Here is a 14,377-nt window from a genome sequence, read left to right as displayed (position 1 = left end):
TTCCTAGATTGACAATTTTGTTGTCTACCTCTTCTTCTTCTTTTTATTTTTTTTTCCTCTATTTTTTATATTATTATTTTGGGTTTTGCTTTGTGGTGGTTTTTGTTTATTTCTTTTTTTTATTCATACCTTGCCTGGTTTGTACATTCAACATGTCTATTGACTAAGATTCAAAACAAGTTCCTTATTCCTGCCACAAATCCTTATTTACTTGCAGGGCTTTGTGATGAGAGTGCCCTGCAGTACTTTGTCTATGAAAACAAATTGTCTGGGGGGTTCTGAAAGACTGTTTTATTCCTTTTTCTGTTGTTATAAGACAGGGATCTAAATGCCTCGTGACTTGCTCCTGACTGACACGGGAAATGCAATATCTTTAATATACAAATTTAATGGAAAAAAATTGTCCTGTTCCCTGCAAGAAGCTGGGATCTTGCTTGCCTATTTGGACCAACATGTTCTATTTTAAAAAGATTTATTGTGGAGGCTGCATTCTGTATATGCAGTAGATTGCAACAAATGTGCATCTTCAGAGTATATTTCAGGCAGTATTTTATAGTTACTATTAAAATAAGCCTATATGTTAAAATAAGAAAAACAGACAGAAATTACATCTATTGTCTATTACTAACATGCAGCAGACAATGTGCAGTGACAGGCATTACGTCTTCTTTTACTGCTTACCTGCTGAAGCTACCTCATAAAGTCCCATTAAACTGTTACAACCAAATTTTGTATGTGGCATAGTGCTTCTAAGACTAGAAGTATTATTATCAGTGGTGTTTTTTGCATGGAGTAAGATGATCTAGAGGGACAAATCCAGCTGGGCTGCTGGTGTGCAGTATTCAGACTGATTTTTATATTGTTAACCTGTTATCTTAAGTCTCAGGGTTATTTGATTTTGATTTTTTGATGCAGTGTTACCTGGTACAGGTAGTATTAAAGAAATAGTTGTTAATATAATTATGAAATAATATGAAATTTTATATCATGAATATGAAGAACCTGAAGTGTTGCAGTTAACTAGAGTAATAAAAGGTGGCTGATTTTATATATATATATATTTTTTTCTGCACGTATTCTGAAAATATTCTACATATAAAATTCAATTCATTCTCTCTAGCTGGAGATGAAATGGTGAGACATAATGTAACTCTTTACATTATGTACCACAGGAAATTATTTTAACTCATTTCCTTAGAAAATATTTCTAGGAATACACATCTTTCTGTGAAAAAGATCTGATGTTCTTGTGACACCACAGATTCCACTTTGTATAAACATTCAGGAGCTTTACTAGCCATGACATAAACTTGTGAAAATGAAATTATAAACCACAGCTTCTAATCATTCCACCACTAAATTAACTTCAGGTTATGTCCTTGGTCTTAACATTTAAAATTTGAAATTCAGTCTGTCAGTTCCAAGTTAAATCAATTAACAAAGAAACAAAACAAAACAAACAAAAAAAGAAACGTAACTTACGAAAGTGACAAATTAAAACTGGAGCTCAAAATTCACGTATTGGATGTTCTCAGAGTTTATAACAGTTTATAAGGAAGAATAATTCATACAATAATCTATAAATAATGTAAATAATGAATACATTTGAGATTTTCTCAGTTGGCATACAAACATTTAATGATCACAAGTGGTAGTGATGTGGAAAATGTATTGTGCTTATACACATATATAACATGCTTATACATATATATAATGGATGCCCTACAGATTGTTTTTTTCCTTCCCCCATCACTGCTGGTTTTTACAATGCTGCTTTCTGCATTGGTCTAATACCACTGTTGGAGCTGTGTCCTTGAGAGCAACCTGACCAGCAGGTGAAAATCTGGTAGTTAATAATCCAACCCCTAATATGTATAATCATAGCAAATTGCCATCTTTAATATGTAAGAAACTTGGGAGATGTTTACCTCTTAAAAAATGATAAGAGAATAATTCTGCACCTGCAAAATTAGGACCTCTACGTAATGCTCCTTAGAGTAAATATTTCTGTCCATAAAACTTCACTCAAACTTCCTGTCTGTACACACTGATCCCAAACTAATTAAATCTCAAAACTATAGAAAACATCTAAATTTACATTGACTAAATCAACGTACTGTCTGGGTTAATACAGAATCAGGTTCAGCTAGCTTGCTCGCAGGTTCTTAATGATTTGCTCCAGATCAAATTTACAGCCAAGGTAATAATAAAAAAAAAAAAAAAAAAAAAAAGAGGGGGGGGGGGTGGGGGGAATGGTTGGGGCATGGATATTCTGGGTATTGCTGGTTCTGCTGGAAGAAGCTGACAAGTCATATCCCTAAGAGGCCACCAAAGGAGAAGCTGAAGGCCTGGGATTCCCATGGAGGGAAGGGCTGCAGACATCAGTAGTATTTTTTTTATTTATTTTTATTTTTTCCTTTCCCACTGGGAAGGAGCTGCTGTGACCCCAGTGGCTGCAGATGACTGACAAAGGCAGTCTTTGCTTATGAGGATACGCTGACAGACAAAGGATGGGGATGGGAGTTAATTCTGCAGACTGCTTTTTCAGGACAAATTAATCATAACCCACATATCTAATTTATTGGGGAACATGTTCAGCTGGCATTCCTCACAGCTGACATAAATGATGCAGGAGAACACTGCTCACACCCAAACACCATGCCAGTGTCAGCCTTTGCACTGAGGTGTGTTGTGGGCAGCCAAGCAGAGCAGCTGTGCTCCCTGACACATAGCTGTAGGTGGAGGTGCCCAAGGTTTCCTACCACTGTGCAGGCAAACCCTTTGGCTCCACTCCCCAGCCCAGCTCATGAACACGAAGCACCTTGCTGAGCAACGGCTGTCAGTGGAAGTCATCCTTTTTTCTTTTATTTTCTTTTCTTTTCTTTTCTTTTTTTTTTTTTTTTTTAATTCCCCAATGACAAATACACTTGTCTTCTCCAGCATCACGTGGTGAAGTAGTAGTAAGTAACCCTGCTTCAGACCAGATGAAGCCACAACCATTCATGATTTTCCATTTTGTGTCACATTAATTTGGTGGGGGGGGGGGGGGGGGGGAGAGAGGAGCAGGAGGGCAGAGAAAAAGGCTTTGAATCCAGACAGACATGTGTGCTTTAAATTATGTTTTGTGAATTGAAGCAAGGCAGATGCTTCCAACAAGCACACATTTTGCTACTGTTTGCAAAGCAGACACACACTGGCACATGGTTGTAGGACATGAATTATACTTCTGTGCTTCTGATTTGTAACCACACCTGTATACTCTTAGAAATGCTAATAGAAAAAATATGAATTTAGGCACAAAAGAGAATCTAATAAGAGGAACATTTGAATGGGTAAGGAAATGTCTATTCCCCCCACACACACACCCCCCAGTCATTAGGACTGGAGGAACATGCTTATAGTAATTAGGTAAGATTGATTTAGAGGCCGAACACCACCCACAATTTGTGTAGTCTGGGGTCAGGCAGGCAGCTGCAGAAACCGCTCAGCTAATTATGAGAATTCACTGTTCGTTAATAGAATCTCTCTCCACAAACAGCAGCTGTGTGTTTGCTCACGCAGATTATTAATTCTGGCCTTGCCTCAGCTGCAAGTTTCTGCTGCGTCGAAAGGAATCCTCTGATAGAAGTGTCAGTTATCACCCAAACGATGCCAGGGGAGAAAGGAAAAGCAGAAAGAAAGAAGAATATCTTCTAATCACAGGTGGATAAAGATTTTTTTGCCGATACCTTCCTTTTCTGCCTCTTACTCCCAAACAATTAAATGCCAATTTTGGAACTCATTAATCTGTAGGCAACCTAGCGAGATCTAATTTATACCTGTCAGGAGCAATGGGCAGCAGCTAATAGGAAAATAATTGCAATATAAGTCTGCTTTCCCACTTGATAGTATGCTTGCTTTTAATGACAAACCTTTAATATGGCATCATCAGAACATTATACAAGATCATTGTCTACATCAGATCTGCAGCTATGTCCATCTTCCTGTCAGTGTCATATAAAAAAATAATATATATTTTTTTTAAAAAGTACATTTGTATTTTCCTCCAAAAAATTAACAGAAACACCATAAGAAATGTGGTCATTTGTAGATATGAGCTACATGTTCTTACAGAATAAGAGAATAGGGTCAGCTTTATGTGAAAGATTCTATATCTCCACATTTAGATAGATGTAAAACTTGCTGGAAATGATTTGCTGCAAAAATAAGTTTTGAGTAAATCTTGGCTCAAAGTAAATACTAAAACCCATACTTGTGTTAATAACGACAGAATGCTTTCATAGTTTCTTGAATTTGATAATGGTATGTGTTAGTTGTGTTTTTTTGTTTTGTTTTGTGATAGCCTAATTTCCTCTTTGAATTGTCTCGGTGTCATAGGATGAACCGTCTGGTATTCAGGTAGGATGGCATCCTGAAAAATTCAGTAACATTCTCAGGAATGTTGACATATCTGTGAACAGAAGGTTCCTGTTGTGAAAGATAAAACATCCATATTGTGCATTTGGATGGAGATGTGTGGGAGGCATGCAAAATATACCCATCTGCACAACTAAAGGGGAGCAAGAGCCCCATCTTTACATTGCATTGCCTTGTGAAATAGGTACGTCATGATTGCTTAGACCATTTAACTAGGCCAGGATATAAAGATTTTCTTCACAGTGTGACTGAGCATTAGTGTGGGGGAATGCGTCTGGTGCAATGACTTAGTAAGAGCTGTATTTTTGTAATAAATATTGCATACTGATGACCGTTGGAAAATTAAAATGTTGGTAGTCAAACCAGATCCAATTAATCTCCACCATATCTCTGTTTATTTCAACATTGCAGCAAATTTGTCCCAAGTACAAACTTGGTCCAATGTGTTTTGCTGCTGTAACTGCTGGTACTCAGAGAGAGGGCAGCATGGGTCAGTGGACTGTGACAAGGTGATATAAAGCCCTCTAACAAGTGTTTCTGAAAAAATAGCTTTTCCCCATAAAAGTGAAATGGGGGAGGGGGGTGGAAGGGGGATCTCTGTATAAACATTTCAGATTTGTTTTCACCAAAACAAATTTATTTTTTTGAGAATCCCTCAAAGTTTCTGCAGAAGTGAACCAAAACATTAATGTTCACACATCTTTTTTTCATGAGGGAAAACATTATGTTGTGGCCACCTTTTTCTTCCTGAGTCCTAAATTGGTATTTTTTCAAATACAAATGCAGCCTAAATTGGCAGTTGAAATATTCCAACTTTCACACAAGTCCCTAATGTAACTATTCTATGATAAGCCTTGTACCTACATGTTGACAGTTGCACAAGGAAATGCCAAATCTTTCCAGACATCTTGAGCATCCATACAAATCTGGTCCTTATTAGCAAAGACCTATTAACATAGAAGGTTATGATAACTTTTTCACTAAAAATGACCTTTCCTATTACTCAGCTTGTAGCAATTTGCACATTCAAACCATTCTTTCTTGCCAATGGGAATCAAAGCTTTCTAAAGAAAAAAGTACTGGTACCCTATTAATAGCAGTGAGGCATCAAGCCTATGAAAGACAAACTGTAATTAATTTTCTGCAGCGCTTATGCACATCAGTGTGATTACTGTTGGTAAGTATTCAGGGATCAGTAATGACCACTCTGAATTTGTGAAAGTAATTTGTGTGAGTGAAGGAATAGCTGCAATAGGTTTGAATGTTTTTTCTATTACTGAATGTTGGTCATTCATGTTACGCTATGGAAGTTTCCAAATGAGATTTACCAGTGTATAAAGCAAGCAAGTTAGGTTTGACTGTGAATTTAAAGTGTGTCAGAACATCTACCCTCTAGGATAAACCATGGGCTTGGGGTTACAAACTCATTTAGATCTGTTAAGACAGGATAAATATAGCAAAAGTGGGCATTGAATAAGTACAAGTTGACTGGAAAACAGAAAGTTTTCTGATTTTTCCTTGCATTGAGATAAAATACAAACTTAAATATGTTTTGTTTTGTTTTCTGTAACAAATTGTAAATTGATTTTTATTTATTTATTTATTTTTAAGCCAACATTTAAAAGGGGGCTACATGAAGACTTGTTTTATATTTTTAAAGGACTGGGAACATTGCATAGTTTAGTCACATTCTTTACAGTGAACTTACAAAGGTATAAAATATATATATATATCCCATTATGCCAATCAGCTACTGCAGAATGCCCACCTCAAAGTTAAAACATTGAGATAACAAACAATACAGTCTTCCCAGACCTAATGCAATAACAGAACTATGAAACTGTCTGTCTCATGTTGCCTTTCCAGTGAGGATTTTTTACAGCAGACATCAGAAATCAAGCTGTTGTTCATGTTTTTGTCTGTATTTCTCTATTATAGCTCATCTTGTTGATGAATTAAACAGTGGTTTGTTTTTGTTTTTTTCTTCTTCTTCTACATATGGTCAAACTGCTCAACTTATAACATTATTTTCAAATTTGAAAAGGCTTCTAAGCAAGTGTTCACAGACACACCGAGGTGGAGTGATTACAGCTTTGAATTGTTAGGGAGAGCAAACAGGTAGCCAAGAGTTCCTCTTTCAGCTCACATTTTTGTGACTTTAAAGTAGAAAGTTTAAAGGGATTTGAAATAGCTGCTATTACATGGTTTGCAATTTTCATGCCAAGTTCTAAACACTGAAATATCTGTTTGTGCAGTAGTTACTATATTTCACTGATATATGGCTTAAAATGCATGGGAGCTATTTTTCCAAATACGAACTAATGTAAACAAGTCTAAGGACCTATCATACTTCAAATTGTAAAAAAATAGATAAATACTGCTGAATTATGACGTTCTGCTTTTTGTACTATATCAATATTTTTATCAAGTCTTCAAAACTAGAAAGTTCTCAGAAAGCCTAAGCCTTTTCATCATTAACAAGTTCTGCAATTTCAACATAATTCATTCATGTTGAAACAGTACTGTTAAATAAAAACAATGTTTATAACTTCACCATGTAATCCTTCTCTAATTCCACTGCAGTATTGTAGCAACTTTGTCTCAAAGTTATTCCTTCTCTTAGTTTCATTTACACTTATAAGTATTTTTACTTAGTGTGGGTTTTCTAATATGAACATTTGTTGTTTGTGCATCAGGTTGCCAAGCTCTTTATACAGTGAGAATAACTTCAAGATTATAATGATATCCTATGAAATAAATTATTTAATATATTTATTGAAAAAGGAACTAAAGGAACTCTTCTGGGTAATTGGTGTGCAGGAAGCCACAGCATCAGTTGTATATTCATTTTTCTCCTATGTATGCAATTATCCACTCAGCCTGTATCCATTAATATTATTTTTCTTCCTAAGCTGGAAGTATATAAAGCCATTAGAAAATAATCCAAAGAATTCTATTTGCTGAATAAATTTTAATTTGCATGGCACCAGGAATTTTTTATTAATGGGAAATAAATTATTGCAATCTTATGGAAGGCGACAAGTTAATAGCTTTGTGAAAAGTAATGGAGAGAAAATGATCTTGAAAAGGTCAGGTCTCCTGTCACAATGTCTTTATGCACAATTAAAACAAGTCAAGAAAGTGGCTATATAATCAGGACCATGAATATGCATTATATCCTAATGAGAGTGTGAAGATGGAGATGGGTTAGTGCTAAAGTCATGGTGAGGTGGTGACATAAAAATGGTAATTTGTGATGTAGTATTTAACTACATGCTTCTGTTTCCTTTGGGAGAATTAACTCATTGCTACCTGGCTATTTATTATTTTAGTTTTACCAGTACACTAAGTAAGTGAGAAGAGACTACTTTGCAGGAGTCCATATACACATAGCATATGATTTACCCCTATATAAAACCTCACTGAAGTTTTGATTGTAAATCATAAAAATGTATCTCTGGTCTCACCATAACAACTCCAGAACATTTGGTATCATTGCATCTTTAATGACAGAAATTGAAAGGCATTTTCACTTCGCTAGCATGATATAGTGCCATAATATATCATGGTTCAACTTTTCAGTAAGTATTTTATTTCCTAAAGTGCTCCTGTGCCAGAAGCTCTTCCCACACCTCAGAGTGGGAGCCATCATATTTCTCCATGGCTCTAGCAGCATTCATGCATATTGGCAGAAGTTTTGCCTTCCGTGTAAATGTTTTATGCTGCTCCCCCTCAAAATGTATTCCCCCTCAAAAAATGACAGGACGTTGCAAAAGGTAGAAGAGGAGTGACGTGCTTGTTGTTGTTGTGACTAAATCCCAGTTCCTGTTGGGAAACCTGTTTTGAAATATCCCTGGCTAGAAATAAGCATCTACATGAAGAAATTAACTTACCTTCTTAAGTGCTGAATTTCTTCCTGGTAATGGCTGTTTCAGTGGTCCTAGTGCTGCTAATGGGTGCTATTGAGTCACGGTGACTATTCTACATTTTAATTGAAAATCAGTATGAACATTATGATTCAGTGGTCATTTAATAAAAGATAATGGTCACTGAACAATGATTCTGATTAGCTAATGGCAATTTAAAGGTTTATAACACTTCTCACAGCACTGCTTATTTGGATATGCTATTAGAAGTTACTCCCCAAGAGCTTGGTTTATGCTCAAAAATAGGAATAACTAGGGGGAAGCAGATGCAGCTGGCATCCTATAATGCAGTGTTTGGGTGGCAGAGCTGCATTCATCCCTGGCTGATTAGATTTCCATACACATTCAGCCGGTGGTTCTTCCCATATATTGGCTCACTTAGTCTATACTTTTCTTTTTTGATGTTTTGCTTCTTTGCCCATCATACTATAGGTTTCTCAACAATATAATCATTTCATATTTTACATGAGAATAGAAAAATGTTTTTGTGCAGAAATGTCTGATGATTTTTTTAAATATAATTTTGCTATTATGAAATTAAATTCCAAAGCTTACACAGCAGAAAATAGGCTATATATCCAATTTACACTTTCATGTCCTTTCTGGTCACCAGAGGTCAGTGAGTAAAGGATCTGGACCTGTCACTGACACCCTCTTCAGCCTAATGCAGGCTTCACCATCTCTGTCTTTTTCTATCTCTATGGTGTATTGCTCACATTTTCCTCCTACCACAAATATGAAAGTATTTCTTCTCTGAGATTAGTCTTGGGTAAGCAGTATTTGTGGGTATTTAAAAATCCAAGACAGAAAGTACAGGGTTGTAAACAAAGTGAAAGTAGCACTGGTAGTGTTTGTCATTACTGGGCTTTCACTACAGCAGAATTTTCAGCATCCATGTAGCTCTGTATTTCTGTTTTGATGTTGTGGTTTAACCTGGCAGGCAGCTAAGCACCACACATCCGCTTGCTCACTCCCCCCTCATCTCAGTGAGATGGGGGAGAGAATCAAGAGGGAAAAAAAAAAAAAAAGGTAAAAACTCTTAAGTTGAGAAGTTGAGATAAAGCAAGTTTAATAGGGCAGAAAAGGAAGGAAAAATAAAAATAATATACAAAGAATATACAAAGCAAATGAGGCACAATGCAATTGCTCACCACCCACCCCCTCACTAATGCCCAGCCACTACCTGAGCACTGGCAAACGTTCTGTCCCCCCAGCTCCCCCTGTATTTATTGTTCAGCATGGTGCCACATTGTATGGGATATTCCTTTGGCCAGTTTGGGTCAGCTGTCCTGTTTCTGTCCCCTCCCAGCTCCTTGTGTACCCCCAGTGTCCTCTGTGGCAAGGCAGCTCAAGAGGCTGAAAAGTCCTTGACTCTGTGTAAGCACTGCTCTACAACAACTAAAACATCAGCGTGCTATCAGCATTATTCTCATTCTAAATCCAAAACACAGCAACATACAAGGTACTGGCATGGAAGAAAGAAAAGGAAGAAAATTAACTCTATCAAAGCCAAAACCAGGCTTATTCCATACTATCTATGTCATGCTCAGGTTCCATACTTACATCCTAATTAATCACCACCTTTCTTGCATTTTGATATATATGCACTGATATCACTCCCTTGGTCTATTGGCCATTCCTCTAAAATGTCCATTGAGTTCATTTAGTCTGTGACTTTGGGTTTCTTCCGTCATAACAGTCTGTCAGGGCAGAAGAAATGCTGTTTGGTGTTGGGTTGTTGCACCCTGAAGCCAGTCCAGGTCCCATCACCACTGTACTTGCCTGGTTCTATCATCACTGTGCTTTGCTTGATTCCATCAAAAATCATTCATCATCTGGTTGACTTTTACTATAATACCACTGATGTGTCATATAGTAATAATAGTAGTGATGACATGCAATATTACATAACAGTTAATATACAATTCAAATTATTGCCTATTCTCACCCCAAATCAAATCCCCTTGAGGAATTTGGAATTTGGAATTTCCCATTCTTCTGAACTACCCAAGAAGTGCACCCAGGTCCTTGAGCAAAAACAATCCCATGGATGGGTTTGCTGTGACTCAAGGTAGGAATAACCCAGGCTCTCTTCCCCAGAATGTTCTTTATGTAAGCTATGTGGACTTTATCCCATACTACAGTACATACAAGTTTTGAATGGGCAGGGACAGCTCAGTTGGCAGATCCCCTAGTATTAACTAACCAGGTGGCCTTTGGTAAATGTGTATCCCAATGTGTATCCCCAGCATCTATTGCTCTCAACATATTCTTTAACAGTCCATTGTCATTTAGTTTTCCCAGAGGCTGGTGCATGATAGAGGATGTATAAGACCCACTCAATGCTGTGCTCTTTGGCTGAGGTGTCTATGAGGTTGTTTTGGAAATGAGTCTCATTATCTGACTCAACTTTTTCTGATGTGTCATGTCACCATGAGACTTGCTGTTTGAGGCCCAGGATAGTGTTCCAGGAAGTGGCATGGAGCATGGGATAAGTTTCCAGGCATCCGTTGGTTGCTTCTACCATTGTAAATACAGGACTCTTGCCATTGTAGGACTGAGGGACTGTGATATAATCAATCTGCCAGGACTCCCCATACTTACATTTCATCCATCATCCTCTGTACCAAAGAGGCTTTAACTACTTGGCTTGCTTGATTGCAGCATATGTTTTACATTCATGGATAACCTGTGCAATAGTGTCCACAGTCAGGTCCACCCCTTGATCCACAAGCCCATCTGTATGTTGAAACTCTTCCCTGATGTCCTGAGGTTTCATGGGCCCATCGAGTTACAAATAATTCACCATTATGTTGTCAATCCAGATCCACCTCAGCCACTTCAATCTTAGCAGCCTGACCCACTTGCTGGTTGTTTTGAAACTGTTCTTCAGTGGTCCAATTTTTGAGTATATGAGCATTTATGTGACACACTTTTACAAGTAGGTTCTCTACCCAGGCACAAAAGTCTTGCCACAAAGTGGCACAGGAATGAGTTTCCTCTGTGCTGCCAGTTGCTCTGTTTCCATTGCTGTAGCCAACCCACAGGGCATTTGCCACCATCTGTGAGTCAGTGTAGAGACAGAGCACTGGCCACTTTTCTCATTAAGTAATATCTAAAACCAAATGGATGGTCTTCACTTCTGCAAATTGACTCGATTCTCCTCCTTCAGCAGTTTCTGAAACTTGTTGTGTAGGACTCCATGCAGCAGCCTTCCAGCTCTGATGTTTTCTCACAATACAAAAGGACCCATGAGTGAACAGGGCATATTGTTTCTAATTTCCTGGTAGTTTATTTTACACTGGCCTCTTTAGCACATGTCACCTCCTCCTCTGGCCATATTCCAAAATCTTTGCTTTCTGGCTAGTCCATGATCACTTCCAAGATTCCTGGGTGACTGTGATCAGTGTAACACATTTACTTCATGTAGCATCAGTTGCAAGATGTGTAGAGGGGACCCTCCCTTTGAACTTCCAGCCTGGCACTGGCAGTCAGTGTGCCAGGAGGAGCTGTGCTTCAGTACCAACCACATCTGAAGTAGCTCAAACCCCTCCATACACTGCCAATATGTCTTTTCCAGTTGGAGTGTAGCAGGTCTTGGATATTCTGTATCCTTGACTCTAAAATCCTAGGGGTTGACCTCGAGTTTCCCTGGGCTCTTTCTGCCAGAAGCTCCAGGTGAGGCCATTCTCCCCAGATGTGGTGCAGAGCACAATCTTTACATCTTGTCCTCTTTGGACTGGTCCAAGGGCTGTTGCATGAACTATTTCCTGTTTAATTTTTTCAAAGTCTAGTGAAAAGACTTTGCTCAGGGCCCCACTTGAAATCGTTCTTCTTCCAGATCACTTGATAGAGAGGGCTTACAATCAGACTGTAATTTGAATTATACATTCTCAAAATAAATAAATAAATAAATAATAAAAAAGACCTAAGCTCATGTTTCCTTTCTGCTAGTTGGTGGAGCCATAACTGCTATTTTATTATCACATCTATTGGGATCTGACGTCCATCTTGTCATTTTATTCCTAAAAACTAGATCTCCTGTGCAGGTCCTTTGACCTTTGTTTTGTGGCAAAACAGGCTTCAGGGCTTCAGAAGGATTGGAACTAGTTTCTTCTCTTGCTCAAAAACTTCTTCTGTGTTGCACCACACAATGATGTCATCAATGTACTGCAGGTGTTCAGGAGCTTCCCCATGTTCCAGTGCAGACTGGATCAGGCCAGGCAAATGGGGCTGTGTTTTCACCCCTGGGGCAATCAATTCCAGGTGTATTGGACACCCCTCCAAGTAAAAACAAACTGTGGCCTGCATGTTGCTGCCAAAGGGATGGAGAAAAATGCATTAGCAATATAAATTGTGGTATACCACTTGGCTGCCTTTGACTCCAGTTCATATTGAAATTCTAGCATGTCCAGCACTGCAGCACTCAGCAGTGGTGTGACTTCATTCAGGCCACGATAGTCCACGGTTAATCTCCACTCCTTACTAAACATTCACACTGGCCATAAGGGGCTATTAAAGGGTGAGTGAGACTTGCTGATCATTCTTTGGCTCTCCAGTTGATGAATCAGCTCATGTATGAGAATCCATAAAACTATCATAAATCCCAAGCATAGCACCACACCAGCTACTAGGAAGAAAATTAACTCTATCCCATTTAAACCAGGACAGAAGTTGTCTCATAACTGTGTGGTTGTACTTCAGCCTTAGTCCATGTCAACAGGCCTTGTTGCAGCACCCAGGCTTTGAGTTTTCCAGCATGGAGCTACAGCTGTCAGTTTAGTGTGTGTTTTGAAGTCAGAGAGCAGTGCTCTTTACTGAAGGATAAATAATTAAAAAAATCAAGGAAACATGAAACTGAAGTGCATGAACTTGGAGACTGAATTGTACTTATCTGACTGGTACAAGATGGTATATTGATACGCTAACAAAAGTTAGCTTCATTTCTCTTTCCTGCTGACCTTGTGCATTTGGTCTATGTGCTGCTACAATACTTAGATGATATTTCCAGGTACCTTCATTTTACCCTGGGGAAACAAGTCTCACCAAGAAATGCAGGTGGGAAGAAATCATCTGTGTTACTCACACACATTGATGGGTTTGAAATTTACTATGGTGACTCAGGGAAAAAAAAAATCCAGATGTTTAAATGAATGGCTCAAGGGAAGCCTTTAGGTTGCATACAGCTCTGGGAAAGAGAGAGAGAGAGTTAGATGCAGCAAACCAGAACTATTTTCTTTGCACTTTCAATGTCTTTCCCTCAGATTAAATCATTTTGAATTCTTGCCATTCTTACTAGAAGAAGTGATAGGAAGGACCCAGAGGTGGCCAGTGAATATCTCTTGGATAGTGGAGAGACTGTTGTAAATGCTGGGTTGGTTTGTTGCTGCTGTGAGCAGTAGAAACAATAGTAATGTGCATAGCCCTGGTGCTTAAGAGCTTCCATCATGCACCAGAACCCTGAGCTTGTCCAGCATTGAACAAGTTCTTGGTTCTGAGTAGACATGTACAAAAAGGGATATAAGCTAGGCACAGAAAATGACTGGTTTACAAAGGATGTGTGAAACGCTTTGAAGAGTGAGTTGAAAAGTAAATTAAAATATTGTCTTATCAAGAAAGAGGAAAGAGCTAACAAAGTTTTAGGGTTGAAATATTTAATCTAAAACAAGATATGATTTATGCAATGTACACTGACCTTGTGGAACTCATTGTTTCACAATTTTGTTTATGTGAATAGTATAATAGGATTTTAAAATTGAAGATTAAGCCTCTATATAGGTAAAATGGAAGATGTATGTCCATTAAATGGGTAAAAGGGAATCAGAAAAGAGCTTTCTATTTGAGTATCTTTCACAAAACTTCATGCTAACAACCGCTGCCAAAAGGAACTCAACTGTGAGCTACTTCACAATGTCAGCACCTATGTTTCTATACAGATGAACTGTTCCTCATTCCCTGTTTTTTCTTTTCCTTTGCCAACAGCCCCGCTATGGCTTTCCCTCTTTTGACTTAGGAAAAATAATAGAGGTGGGCTA

The sequence above is a fragment of the Oxyura jamaicensis genome, chromosome 2 (assembly GCF_011077185.1).
Source record: "Oxyura jamaicensis isolate SHBP4307 breed ruddy duck chromosome 2, BPBGC_Ojam_1.0, whole genome shotgun sequence".
Classification (NCBI taxonomy): Eukaryota; Metazoa; Chordata; class Aves; order Anseriformes; family Anatidae; genus Oxyura; species Oxyura jamaicensis.
This window is presented reverse-complemented; position numbering follows the sequence as displayed.